This window comes from Varanus komodoensis, unplaced genomic scaffold (assembly GCF_004798865.1).
Source record: "Varanus komodoensis strain SLA01 unplaced genomic scaffold, ASM479886v1 scaffold64, whole genome shotgun sequence".
NCBI classification, from domain to species: Eukaryota; Metazoa; Chordata; class Lepidosauria; order Squamata; family Varanidae; genus Varanus; species Varanus komodoensis.
Window position 1 is genome coordinate 3,435,160 of NW_025336273.1, and position 13,782 is coordinate 3,448,941.

A 13,782-nucleotide genomic window follows, 5' to 3' on the forward strand; every position below is an offset into this window, starting at 1 on the left:
TCTGGAGAAAAGCAGTAGACTGGTCATCTAAATCACACCACCATCCCAGTAGTGTTAGCGAGTTTTAACAAGGGCATTGTCTCCTTGTATAGCCCCTTTGTTCCTCGTGTTGTTTGATGGTTTTGTTACACAGGTATGGTCAGTTTTCTTTGCTTTTTAAATACAGATTCCTTAGAGAATTGTCTTTCAAGAAATCAGAACTGAAAGCTCTGCTTCTTTGCTACCCCGTTAAGATCACTTGAAACAAACATCTCTTTACAGCTAGGGTTGGTAATAGATAATGCTCATCTTTGATGCCACAACAAGTTTCACCTGCTGATTTCTGTACATCAAACTTGTTGCAGTAGCAAGCCAAACTTGTACTCTGCCAGACCCCCCATTGTCAACTTTCCTTCAATGCATATCTTAGCTGCTTGAGCCTCACCTGCAACAATACCAGCCTGGTCTTTGAAAGGCCACATTGAGGTGCTTTATGCACTAGTCCAGTCAATGTTGAGCCTGACAGACATGCTCAGCAGCAGTCTTAGTATTCATCTTGGCTTCCTTTTCAACAGACAGGCTGAGCCGGTGTGTCTGTCTACAAACATATCTACTGATAGGTGATCTGGTTTACTCTAGAACTTGGCAGCAGCTTTTCCATCAGGCCACAGCAGGAGGAGGGAAGAGAAACAGGGCAATATCAGCTCTGCTGAGAAGTCATGTCCAACAAGTTTCCCCTTCCATCAACGGTCACCGGGCAGCAGCCACTCACCAGGCTGTAACAGAGAAAGATGGCAGTCAGGACCCCTCCAGCCCTGGCGAAACAGCAGCAGTTTCTGACTCCTTGTCGCCTTGCACTGTATGCTTTCCCAATTGTCTTTATACACACTTTCTAATGAAGAGTAATAGAACAGTAGAGTTGGAAGGTGCCAAGAAGGCTGCCAGGTCCAACCCCCCGCTGTTGCAGGACACCAGTTTACATCATCCCACTCAGGTGACTGCTCAGGTTTGCCTTGAATGTTTCTAGTATGGGAGAACCCATGACCTCTCTACGCAACTGGTTCCTCTGTCATATTACTCTGGCAGTTAGGAAACTTTTCCTGATATCTAGCCTGACTCTGAGTTGTCACAGCTTGAGCTGTTTATTCCATTTCCTATGCTCTGGAATGAGTGAGAAGAGATCTTGTCCTTCCTTTTTATGACAGCCTTTCAGCTACTTAAAGTGATATCATGTCCCCTTTCAGCCTTCCCTTCTCAAAGCTGAACATACCCAGTTCTCTCTCTTTCTCCCCTCGTAGGGCAGTGTTTCCAAACTCTGGATCATTTTGGTTTCCCTTCTCTAGACCCTTTCTAATTTTTCAGTATCTTTGCTGAATCTTACTTCTTGTGATTTGGAAGTAATGCTTCTATTAATGCATCCCAAAATAGCATTTGCCCTTTTTGCAACAGCATCACATTGTTGGCTCATATTTAGTCTGTTATCCACAATAACTCCAAGGTTTTTTCTTGTTCAGTTCTGTTGAGCCACATCCTCCCCTTCTTGTATCGATGCATTTGGTTTCTTTTTCCTAGGTGGAGGACTTGGCATTTTCCCTACTGAATCCCATTTTGTTGCTTCAGAGCCTGAGTTGGTTTTTCCTCCCCTCTCAAATTCCTTTTATTGTTTATTAGACTCCTAGCCTAAGGGCAGGGAATTTTTATTTATTTATTTTTACTATTTGTAAAACCCCCAGAGAGTCTTTTTTGGCAGAGGAGTGGGGCAGAAATCCTTCAAAGAAGCAAATAGGGTGATATTTCAAATACTTCATGAATAAGCACCAAGCTTTGCATTTTGCCAATTTGCTACACCTACCCAGGAGAGGTTCTGCATATGCTTCTGCTGTATTTTTTTTTCCAAACAGGCAGTAAATATTTTGCTGTGTTGGTTGGCGATCTGTCTGACAGTTTAGGTGGCCCTTGCCCTGTCTTGGTTGGGGTCACACTTCCCCTAAAGATCGGTTCCACAGCTTGGGGGTACTCCTGGCCCAAAACTATCTTTGGAGTCGCAGGTGGACTTGCTTGCCAGGAATGCCTTTTTTTTTCTTTTTTCTTTTAGCTGCAGCGAATATGACAACTATGGCTTTATCTGAATAGACAGAACCTGACTATGTTACTCATGTGCCGGTAGCATCCCAACTGGACATAGGGCAGCCGTTAAGACAATCCAGAGATTTCAACTGGTCCAAAATAGGGTTGAGTATCGGTTCGTGAGCCCATATAACACCTATTCTGTATAAATCACACTGGTTGCCAGTTGAAGCCCAGGAAACCAATTGTTGTAACATATAAAACCCTGAAATGCTTGGGACCTGGGTAGCTGAAAGGTGGCCTCTCCCCACAGCTCAGCATCCATCTCTGCATGCTCCACTCTGGCCTCCATCACCAGCCTTTCCCTCCGTGGCCAAAATGCTCTCCTGCACCTTGCTCAGCAAAACACCTTCCGCCTTGCTAGAGCAGTGCTGTTGCTGCAGAGTGGCATGGGACCCCTTCAAAGCGCCACTCCAGAACCGGGCGGTGAGCAGGCCGGAGCGCCAAGTAGTGCTGCCTCCACAGCCTCTGCTGCTGGAGGTGGCGCAGCGTGATGCCCAGCTGCCAGTGGGGTCCTGTTGCCCCAGCTGGACTTCGGAGAGCTGCTCGCCAGCAGGGAGAATGGAGTGCGGAGACAGCCGAGCACTGTTTTGATGCCTGCAACTCAGTGGATGCCGGGCAGGCTGGGAGAGCAACAGGCGCTGCCTGGAGTGGCTCCTGCAGCCGCTGCTGCTCTTCCCACCAAACTCTCTGGGAAAAACATGGGGACCGTGCGCATACACGGCAACTTGGGGGTCACGTTTGAGCATAAGCAATTGTGAGACACAGAAACCTTAAAGCAGAGGGTTGGTTTTCCATGGGGTTTCATGGAAACCAAACGGAGCACGATGGATGCTGGATTCAGACGTAATGGCAAGCCATACCTGCACCACTTCCAGCATGGCTTGTCATTACACGGGAACACAGCCCATATTTGAGAGTTCTCCGCTTGTGCGGTCTAAGATTTGATGCCTGCAAAAATGGTCAAGAGATACCAACAAACTCCTAGCTGAGCAGACCAACAAACTCCTGTACACTTGGGCATGACAACAGGCGAAGTCTTATGTACCACAACTCTAACAGTGCCCAATAGTTGTCTTCCAAAAAACTATACAAAGAAAGCTAGCGTATAAGGTGCATGGTCTTCCATATCTATATACTAATGCCTGGAGTATGGGAAGCAAACGGCATGAACTTAAACTCTTAATACAGGAGGAGGGACATGACCTGATAGGTATAATGGAAACTTGGTGGGATGACTCCCATGACTGGAATTTAACAATTGTAGGATATAACCTGTTCAAGAAGAATAGAAGGAAGAGAAAGGGAGGTCGAGTCACACTATATTGTAAAGATATATATCTCTGCAGAGTAATGCAAGAGGATGAGTTTAGTAGTCTCATCAAGAGCATCTGGATTAACCTAAATGGAGCAAGGAATAAAAGGATCACAGTAGCTGGAGTCTATTACCGTCCATCCGATCAAGGAGAAGACACGGTTGAAACTCTTGAAGAGCCCATTGCCAGTGTTTCAAGGAGGCACGATGTCGTCGACTTGGGGAACTTCAATTTTCCTGATATCTGTCGGGAGACGAATTCTGCCAAACGCAGCCCCTCCAAGAGATTCCTACCACGTGTTGCTGATAACTTTCTCCAACAGAAAGTGGAGGAAGGAAATGGAGGGATGGGTCCGCTTGACTTGATACAAATCAACAGGGAAAGACTTGTGGACAAAGTGGCAGCTACAGGAACTCTGGGAGAAAGTGGCCACGCCATATTTAAATTCTTGATTCTAAAGGAAACAAAAACCAAACGTAGCCAAACGTGTACCCTGGATTTCAAGAAAGACACGTTTAATAAACTCAGAACAATGATAAGTGAAGTCGCATGGCAAGTGACTCTAATGGGGAAATGAGTCCAAGATAGGTGGGGATTTTTAAAAAAGGGAATTCTAAAGGCACAATTACAAACAATTCCAACAAGGGAGAAGAGTAGAAAATGACAGAAGAAGCCATATGACTACATAAAAAGCTTACAGATGACCTGAAAACAAAAAAGGACAGGTATAGGGAACGGAAAGAAGGACGGACTACAGAGGAAGAATGCAGACAGGTAGCACGGAGTTGCAGGAATGGTGTCAGGAAGGCTGAAGTTAGGAATGGATTGAGGAGAGCAAGAAATGCCAAAAGCAACAAGAAGCTTTCTTCAGATATGTCCAGAGCAAAAGCCAGAGCAAAGAAATGGGGTTCAGCTACTCCGTGTGGATGGCGAAATGGTAACGGATGGCAGAGAAAAGGCAGACGTGCTCAACTCGCACTTTGGCTCAGTCTTCTCCCGAAAGGAGATCCATGACCTTCCGAATGAAGGGAAGCACCAGCTGAAGGAACAGGATGCAGCTCAAGATGGACAGGAAAATGCGCAAGGATCATCTAACTGGGCTGAATGAGCGCATGGATCTCTCAAGAACAGCTCCTGCCAGGCTAATCCAATTGCATCTGGTCTGCCTTGGAGTCCCGCACATAGGATTTTATGGTGCTATGAAACTTGAAGCACTTGGGTGTCTCAGGAGAATCCCCCGCCATTCAAGGGGTGAATCCGGTTCTAGTATTATGAGAAAAATGTCTCCCTATCCACTTTCTCCACATTATGCCTAATTTTGTGCCCCTTTAGGACACCTCCCCCTACTTGCCTTCAACAAAAGAATCCCAGACATTATAATCTATCTAAAATTGCAGTGGTAAGGCTGATGGAAAAGTGGGTTTTAGGGCAGTGGCAGTGTCCCCAGCTGTGGATTTTGGATATTTTTCTCATGGGTCAGCATAGATAATGTCTGAATGTTTGTGCTGTGTCTGTGTTTTGTTTCTGTGACCCACCGATACCTTTCAAGATTAAGTGGCTTTGGTGACCTTAATCTTGGATGTATAATGTAATCTCTTGGATTCTGCAACACACACGCTCCTGCCAATCTCCTTTTTGTAAAACAAGTGCACTAAATGCAACCCCACAGCACTCACCCAGAAATCAATCGTAACAGTAATTAAATACTGATAATTTTAATCTTATATTTGTAAATCAATGTATTTTTTGTATTTTTGTATTTAATGGTAATTTATTATGTGCTATTGTATTTCAATGTATTTTATCGTGTTGTAAGGGGCGGCATAGAAATGTAATAATAATAATAATAATAATAATAATAATAATAATAATAATAATAATAAAAACAAAACACCCCTCAGCCGAGCTTGGGTTGAAGAAATTGTCCTGGGGCAAAGAGGTAGGAATCCGGCTCAGGTAGGAAATGCTATTACGCAGCCCCCACTCTCTCTGCAGGGGCTGGACAAGCACTTCCAGCTCGGCGAGTAGCGTGGAACCGGTTTGCGGTGCCTCGGCGGCAGCGGTGGGGCGGCCCGGGTCGTCCCCGGAGCATCCCTCCCGGCCCCCCGGCCCCTTCCGCACCTGGAGGGCCCGCCTCGCGAGCAGCACCTTTCGCGCGGCACCTCGCCCGGCCCACCTGGCTCAGCGAGGAGCCGCTCGGGCGACCCCGCTCCCCCAGCTGCGGCCGCCCAATCAGCGGCGCCGGTGATGGCAGCCAATCCGCGGGCTCGGAGGTGATGTCATGGCGAGAGCCTGGCAGCCGGGTGGATGCTGAGCGGGGCTTTTCGCGTCTCTCCCTGGAAGGCAGGCAGGCAGGCAGGCAGGAAGCGAGCGAGCGAGCGAGCGAGCAGCTGGGAGACGCAGGACCCGGCGCCGGGCTTGCGAGGGGTGAGTAGCGGCAGGCGCAGGGCAGGGCCCTCATCCCACGAGGAGCCGGGCGAGGAAGCGCCGCACGACTTGCGGAGGGGGGGAAGCGCCCTGTCCCGCGCAGAAGTTCCTTCCCGAGGGAGGAGGGGAAAGGGGGGCCCTCGGAGGCAGGGAGGGGCGCAGCTGGGAGGCGAGGCATGGCGAAGACGGTGCTGGGCCGGGACCCCCGCGCAGCCTCCGTCTCCTGGCTTTTGAAAGGCGGGGGGGGGGGGGGATTCCTTGAACGCTCCCATCCGCTCAAATGCCATTTTTTCTCCGCACAGTATTCTGTAATGAGGTCTGTTTCTGTGCCTCTGTATTACCATTCTCTGTCCACATCATGCTTGTTTTCTAGCGACCAGACTGATTTTCACCCATCTATTAATATTTCTCGTTGTTGTCGTCATCGCCGTCATCTGCGCACTGCCCCATAGCCAAAGCTCTTGGGGAGGTTTGTAATACCCATCATTTTCATCACCCATCGCATAGGCATTGAATGGGCACCCGATCCATGTGCATTTGTTCTCTCTCTCTCTCGCTCTCTCTCGCTCTCTCTCCCCGAGTCCTTTGCCCCTCCTCCCCTTTCCCCTCTCACCATTTAGTTTTGCTTGTGCCCAGCTGTGTTTCCGAACATTTTGCTTCTCGAGAACCGGCTGCCTTCGGTCCTCTGTCCGTGGACGTACAAAATCAGTCGCGCGATAAGGTCCCACTAGCACCATTGTTTCTCACGGCACGACATAACGTCTTGTGTCGGGAGCCGAAACGCCAGCCTGGTGAAGCTGGCCGGGAGCGAGGGCCGTGTTGCAGGGACACCACCGCACGAACCCGCGTTGCTTGGAAAGATGGGAGCAAGGCGGGGGGGGGGGGGTGCCAGCCCTCACTAGGCCTGGGCACCGTGTGCTGGAGCTGGGGCCGTGGGGGCGGGGCGGGGCGGGGCGGGGGGGGCACTTTCCGGACGCCGCCGCTGCTCCACCTTCTCTTTGCGAATCTGCAATGAACTCACCACGATGCGCCTTAACAATGAGCCGCCGCGGCTACTTGTCTGCCGCTGCTCTGTGGGCATACATGCCCCCTGTGCGCGCGCACATGCATGCGCAGCGAGGTATCTTGGCTAACGGTCGATGTCCTGAAAACCACAAATCTAACTTCCAGAAATTACTTACGTGTTGTTGGAAAAATATGAACAAAACACCTGCTGAAATCTCGGAAGCTGGAGCAGAGACTCCAAAAGCCCCAAGTTTCCTATGGCCAAGGGTGGGGCTTGTGTGCCCAGCAGCATTTCTTTTTGCCCGGAAAACCAAAAAGTACGAAAAAAATAAATAAGAGCAGTTAAGCAATTTGTTCCCATCCACATTATTTGACCAAGTCACCACTTTTCTTGGTGCAGAATCTGGATTACCTGGATAAACAATTATTTGGGGTGGGGAAATAGTTTGCCATGTCCACAATCTCAATAACAGGTCAAGAAAAATTGCTCTACTGACTTCTCAAGGTGTTCCACATCCTGTGACAGACAAATAGCCCTTTTATTCCACTTTGCAGTAGTTCTCCAGCCTTATAAGTGAAGTCCCTTCCCTCCACCATTACCTTGCCAAAAGGTACTCTTCTTCATTCTCAAAATCATTGTGTTCCTCCTCCTCCATTTCTATTCTGCCCCATAGACAAGGCAGTACATGCCAACAGTAAAATAAAAGAGATCTAAAGAATTAGAAACAGCTGAAACAGAAGGTGAAGAATGGTCCTGTGACAGAATGGTCCTGTGCCTGGGATGGGCAATCCCTTGAAGCTCCTTGACAGGCAATCAAGTGTACCCTTAACAACCTTGGCATAAAGAGCCGTCTTAACCTGGTGCCAAAAAAGGCTAATCTCGCCAGCAGCACCCCCGATTCCATTTTTTGAGGGAGGCAGACCTCCCCGAGCCCCGAGGCAGCTCCGCTTCTCCTGCGCTTCCACAGGCCAAAGCGACTTTGGCCGCCTGTCTCCCGCACAGCATGTGCCCTTCCAAAGAGCGTGTGCCATTCTGAGGGAAGCGCTGCATGAGGGCTAATAGTCATGAGGAGCCGGTTCGTCCAGCTCCAGAAGAGCCAGGCTGAATTCCCATGGCTCAGCTTCGGAACATGCGTAGCAGTGAGAGCAGAGCCGCTGCCGAGAGCATGCACAGAGCGCTTTCCCCGCAGCTTTAGGGGAAAGCATGCCAGTGCCGAGGTTGCACAGGCAGTCGCCAAACACGCGCTCCTTGGGAAGCCTCGCTTGGCTGTGGGTTCCTCGCCCGTCTTATGCCACTGAGCACATGTCTGTCTGTGGGTTCCACGCTTCTCCTTCGCCCACCTGCCCAGCCACAGCGTGGACGCTCCTTCCTCGTAGCTCGAAGCAGGAAGGCGCCTCTTGTGGCACACTAAAGCTCCGGCAGGCGTTTGCCTGTGGTGTAAAGCAGCCGCTGCTCTCTACCCCAGCTTTTGCTCTTCTGCAACTGCGGGCAATGTTAGAACGGCGGGGGGAGTGCCGGGGGGGGCCTCTTCCTTGGCTCATTGGATCCCTCCTTTTGCTTTCCCCGTGCTGGTGCCTTTCAGATGTGTTGGAATGCAACTTCCATTGCCTCCAGTTGGTCCACTGGGTAGGAATAATGGGAGCTGCACTTCATCCCAGCTTGGGGAAGGCTGCACTAGCGACCCCAAGGAAAGAGAAGCCCCCTTCTCCCTTTCGGTTCCTATCCACTGAAGCACAGGTTGAACCCTGCTCTGGCATGTTAAGGAGGCAGGGAGAGAGACCCTTCCCGAAATAAGCCCAATTATGGATAAAAAGCTCTCTTCCTGCTGAAGCATCTCTCCCTCTCCCTCCCTCCCTCCCTCCCTCCCAGCTGCTTTATATGCTGCCAAGGAAGGGTATTTTGAGCAGAAAGAACAGGCGGGGGTGAGTTTTCCTCTCCCTGATTCTGCCATTTAAAGATGGAGACCGACCATGTGATAAGGACCACTCCTCCATTTCCACCACTTTCCTGCAAAGTGCAGGAGGAATAGTTTGGGCGGGGGTGGGGTGGGGGAGTGGAAGAGTTGCTGGAGGAGAGAATGGACCTCCCCTTCCTTAGCGGTGGGCATCGATTTCATTCATTCTCTCCGATTGTACCGTGGGGGTATGTGGGGCTCTTCTTTTAACCCGGTATTGGCCATGTGCGTGGGAGCAACTAGTTTCAGAGAAGTGACAGAGAAATGAGGCGGATGCGGAGACACACACTCATGCGCGCACTGATGCTCTCCAGATCGCCCCTTGAGGTGCCTGCAAAGCAAGGTCTCCGGCATCCCCTCCCCTCCCTCCTCCTCCTCTCCTCCTCCTCCTCCTCCTCCCTGTTTGTTTTCAGCTTGAATGAGCTCATCCTATATTATGCAGGGCTGTGGTTTCCTCCCCCTCCCTTATTATTCAGCCCCAGAGCATCCCTGGCGAAAGGAGAGCAGCATCTCTTTGCCTGCCTCCCACCTGCATCAGTTTCTTCCTCCTCTCCAAACGCGCATCCCACCCCCCCACCCCCCCCCACCCCGCTGCCCCAGCTCTTAGTGTGGAAACCGCAGGAATCATCTGACCAGTGCAGGGAAGAGGGGCAGATCTCGGAAGCCAAGCCAAGGCTAAGCAGAGCTGCTGGCAGAGCCTCTGAGCACGTGATGGCAAAACAAAGGAAAGCACACCTGTCTGTCCGCACGGAGCAGCTGCAAACGGCTCGCCTTGGAGGGCCGGAAGAGTGCCGCTTTGGCACTTCAGCAGTGCGAATTAAGACTTGGGCGAAAATGTGCAGAGGGGAGGGTTTCCTGAACATCTCGGAGAGGGAAAAGTGTGCAGTGGAGAGAAACCACGCGTGCTTGGAGGGTAGATGTGTATGAAAGGAGCGCCATCTTCCAAGTGGGGTGGCAAGATTGCTTCTGAGAGCGTGTGTGTGCCGAGGGGCCTCCTCTCCCACCGCTGAGAAACCCCAGCCTGCTTCTGCACACCTGCGATCTAATAGCAGGGCTTCCTGCTTTTCTGTTTGAAATAGAACATCCAAGGTGGCTCCACCAAAGGAGAACCAAAAAGCATTTTAGGAAAAACAGCTCACCTGAGCACAGCAGGCGAGGTTTAGGGACAGAGCCTGTTTTCACTGGTACAGTTCAGGTCAGGAATGTGTGCAGGAGCCAGGAAGGAAACCCTGTTTCCAAGCATTTGCCACTCCTCTGAAGATATTTTTCTCACGCTTGGGAACGAGTGGGATCTCTTCCCCACACCATTACTAGGCTCAGCCCCACACCTCCCAGAAGTGTCCCCAGTCTCCCTGCAAACCGGAGTGCGATCATGCATTCAGCGAAGTAACACCGAACCCCATCCTTCAGGACACAGAGTTTGGTTGCCAAAACCAAACGAATGACTTTTCTGTGCTAATCTTGTGTGAGCGGCATTATTTATGTAAAATATTTCTTGGCTGCCTTTCAGTGCAGGGGTTCTGTCAAAGTTGCACACAACAGGAACACACAGGACTATTACTATATGTGTCTTGCACAGTGGCTGGGTTCAAACAACACAACAAGCCATGGCAGGGTTTTTTTACCATTGTTTGTTGCGTTATCTGAACCCAGATAAGAGATGTCTCCATGGTAAGTTTGGTCTTTAGAAACCACAATAAGAAGCAACAGTTTGTTCTATGGTTTCTCTGGACCACCATGGCTTGCTGTGTTGTCTGAACCTGGGATCGTGGTTTCCATGGTCCTGGTATGCAAATACCACAGAGTCCTCTGGAAAGAGTGGCAACCCCAGGAGCTACTCCAGCCATACAGTCTCTATGGGTGGACCAATGAGGAAGTGGCAGGTGACAGAGGCAGGGAGCGATGCACTTGGAGATGAATTTCAAGCACAGTGGCAGATGGGATATGTGCCAACAATGGGGGAACTCAGCAGGGAGGATGGAAACCATAATAAGGAGAGACCACTCGGTGTTCCCTGAGGCAGTTCATGGTAAAAAAGGCAGTCCATGGTAATCGTGCAAGGTCGCTCGCTCGCTCGTTGTGTAAATGCAGCCGATGGTCTCGGGCGCGATGTGAGACATGCATAAGTGGATCCAAGGCCAGGCCACTTTTCGCAAACGGTGCTAATACTTTTTCCGCACCTGGTATGTGGCTCTCATGCCTGTTGCTGATGCAGTTGAGAATGTGGGCAAACGCCAAAGGGAAAACAAGGGCACGTTTGTGGATGTGGGTCTTTTGTTTGCCGTGTGGGCAAGTCACTTGAAAAGGGGTCGAGAGCTCCGTCCACCCACACAACTCCTGGCCGGGAAGTTTCTGTGCAGCTGCAGCTTGCCGGCACTTATGTAACCAGTGAGGGGGAAGATTCCTGGCATTTGACAGAAGTAGTATCAGATGGGGAGGTAATGAATGCTGGGAGGCCTGATCCTCCGGAGCGTCTCCCGCGGAACATGGAGGTGGTCTTGCCAAGGGGAAGGCTTGGAAAGCAAACACCACCTAACTCTGTCATCCCTTCCAGCCACCCAACCGCCACCTCTTCCAGGACCTGCTTCTCTCCCAGCACCAAATGTCAGGGCAGAGTTAGGAAAGGGAGGCTGGTGAATGACGGGCTGGGACTTTCCATCTCTAGCTGTAATTTGGCAATCCCAAGAAGCTTGTTTAGGACACGTCCAACATTTCTGTTGCCTCAGAACCAGTAAGATCGTTGAAATTTACCCGGGAGCCAAGATACCACACATGTTCTTCACTGCCACGTATACACGGAATACCTTGCATTTGGGACCTTCAAAATAAGCGCTCAAGTTCGTAGAACATCAAATACCACATAGGAGAGCTGATTCTGAACCTACATGCCGAAGTCATTGACTATATGCTACAAATGCTGTTAAGCAGGATGTGGAACGTTTGGCTTCGGTGCCAATATTCTGAATATAAGTTGCCACCGATCAGGCAAACTTTTCTGTTTCCTGCACACCAGATGCATAGAAAACTCAGCTGTTCTGCACAATGTGGGCAGGAGAGGGGGTCGGTTGCTCCAAAAAGAAAAATAGTCCCCTTGAGAGTCCTTCCCTTCTCTCCCCCGTGACATTTTGCTGTGCTTCTCTGCCATTCCCTTTCTGAGCAAGATGGCAGCCCGGTGGCCCCAGACACCTCCGATTCCTTAACACCCAGTGACTTAACGCCTTCTCAGCTGAGCAGCGGTGACACTGAGCCGCTCCCATCGCTTGGGCCTCTTTCCCTTGCAGGTTGCTCAAAGTGCCGATCCAAACCGTCAGGTGCTGCTGAGTCAACCGTTATTTCAGTGCTTCTCATGGGGCCTCTTTGCCACTGTAAGGAGCTGCGGCACCCGAATCGGATGCTTTTCCACGGTGAACACAGTGCTGTATCCTGGCATGAGAACATTGCTACTGCTGTTCTCACTTCACCTGCCCAACAGCCGAAGTTGCTGCACTGAGTGGGGGCTGGATCTGATGACCCTCTGCCCTCCGCCCACCGCACGCTCCTCTCCTGTGATTCCAGGGTAGCCCTGCAAGGAGTATGTTGTGGCAATCCAGTTTAGAGACCGCCAGAACACTGACTGCTGGATTGAGTAGGATGAGAGAGAGTTCCGTATTCCTGCTCCTTCTCATTGCCAGAGCTCAGGCGCAGGGCATGAAAACTCACAATGAAGAGCGTTTCTAAACATCTGCCAGATGTGCATGAAACCTCGCTGCCCTCACTGCACCTTTTTCACAAGGGAGGGGAATTTTCCAAGCTGGGGAGACAAGCTTTAGTGGACAAATGGCAGGAGGGGAAATGGATCTTCACTTATTCGCGTCCCGCCATGTTTCCTCCAAGGAACCCGGGCAGATCGCAGAATCCTCATTCTCCTCCTCTCCTCTGTATCCCCGCAGCAACCCTGTGAGGTGGGCTAGGCCAAGAGCCAGGCAGTGGTCCAGAGTCACCTGAGCAGCCTCGCGGCTGAGTGGGGGCCAGAGCCTGGATCTCCTGAGTCCCAGTCCAACCTTCTCACCACAAACTCTCAGTAGCTTTCAAAGGGTTCAGGGGCTGAGACCCTGCTGCAGTTTTGCTTCTGGTAAAAGTTTTCAGAGACCCTATAAATGGTTGAGAAAACAAGGAATGTTGCGCACCTGCTACTTTGGCCTGCACACCCAGAATAAAGACCAGGGCTTTCTGCTATGTATCGCTATTTGTTTAAAATATATACCAGCATCCACTACCAAATCACAGGGTGGTGCGGAAAATCCATTGAAACGGCAGTTAAAATAAAATTCAATGCCATGATTAAAAAAGTATACCAAAATATGTCAGCCCTCTGCACAACTGAGGACCAGCTGGGTTGAACCAGCCCTGTTGCAACAAGCACCCATATTCCATGGAATCGTAGAAGAGCAGACTCGGAAGGGCCATGGAGGCCATCTGGTCCACCCCCTGCTGGTGCAGGACACCAGTTCACACCATCCCACTCAGGTGGCTGCCCAGTTTCGCCCTGAATGTCTCCAGTGCGGGAGAGCCCCCCACCTCTCCGGGCAGCTGGTCCCACTGGCATATTGCTCTGACCGTGAGGAGCTTTTCCTGATGTCCAGCCTCAATTTGGGTTGTCGCAGCTTGATTATTCCTTGTCCTACATTCTGGCATCAGTGAGAAGAGATCTTGGCCTTCCTCCTTGGGGCAGCCTTGGAGGGACTTCTAGAGGGAGATCTTGTCCCCGCACAAGCAAAGCTGACCAGCGCGCCCAGCAGCAGTTGTGGGAGCACGGGCTGGGCCTCCCTTGGCGCATCAGTCGCCGCATCAGTCGGGATTGCAGGTGAAGGAGGTACCTGGCTGGGTGGAGTCCCTGTGGTGGAATCTGGAGGGCAGGTGGGGATGCTGAGGTTTACTGTGGCTGTGCCTGTGGCGCAGGGATGGAGCAGATTCCCCAACCCGGAGCCCCTCCC

The 13,782-nt window shown here is 51.0% G+C and overlaps 1 protein-coding gene across 2 annotated transcripts in view; it reads left to right on the forward strand.

Moving 5' to 3' along the window:
* Nucleotides 1-5,754: 5,754 nt before the first annotated feature.
* STMN4 (stathmin 4) overlaps nucleotides 5,755-13,782 on the forward strand; it is a 16,803-nt gene continuing 8,775 nt past the window's right edge. For both annotated transcript variants that reach the window (XM_044450364.1, XM_044450365.1), the window contains exon 1: nucleotides 5,755-5,849. The gene's annotated coding sequence lies outside the window, so the exon portion shown is untranslated. The remainder of the gene's footprint in view (nucleotides 5,850-13,782) is intronic.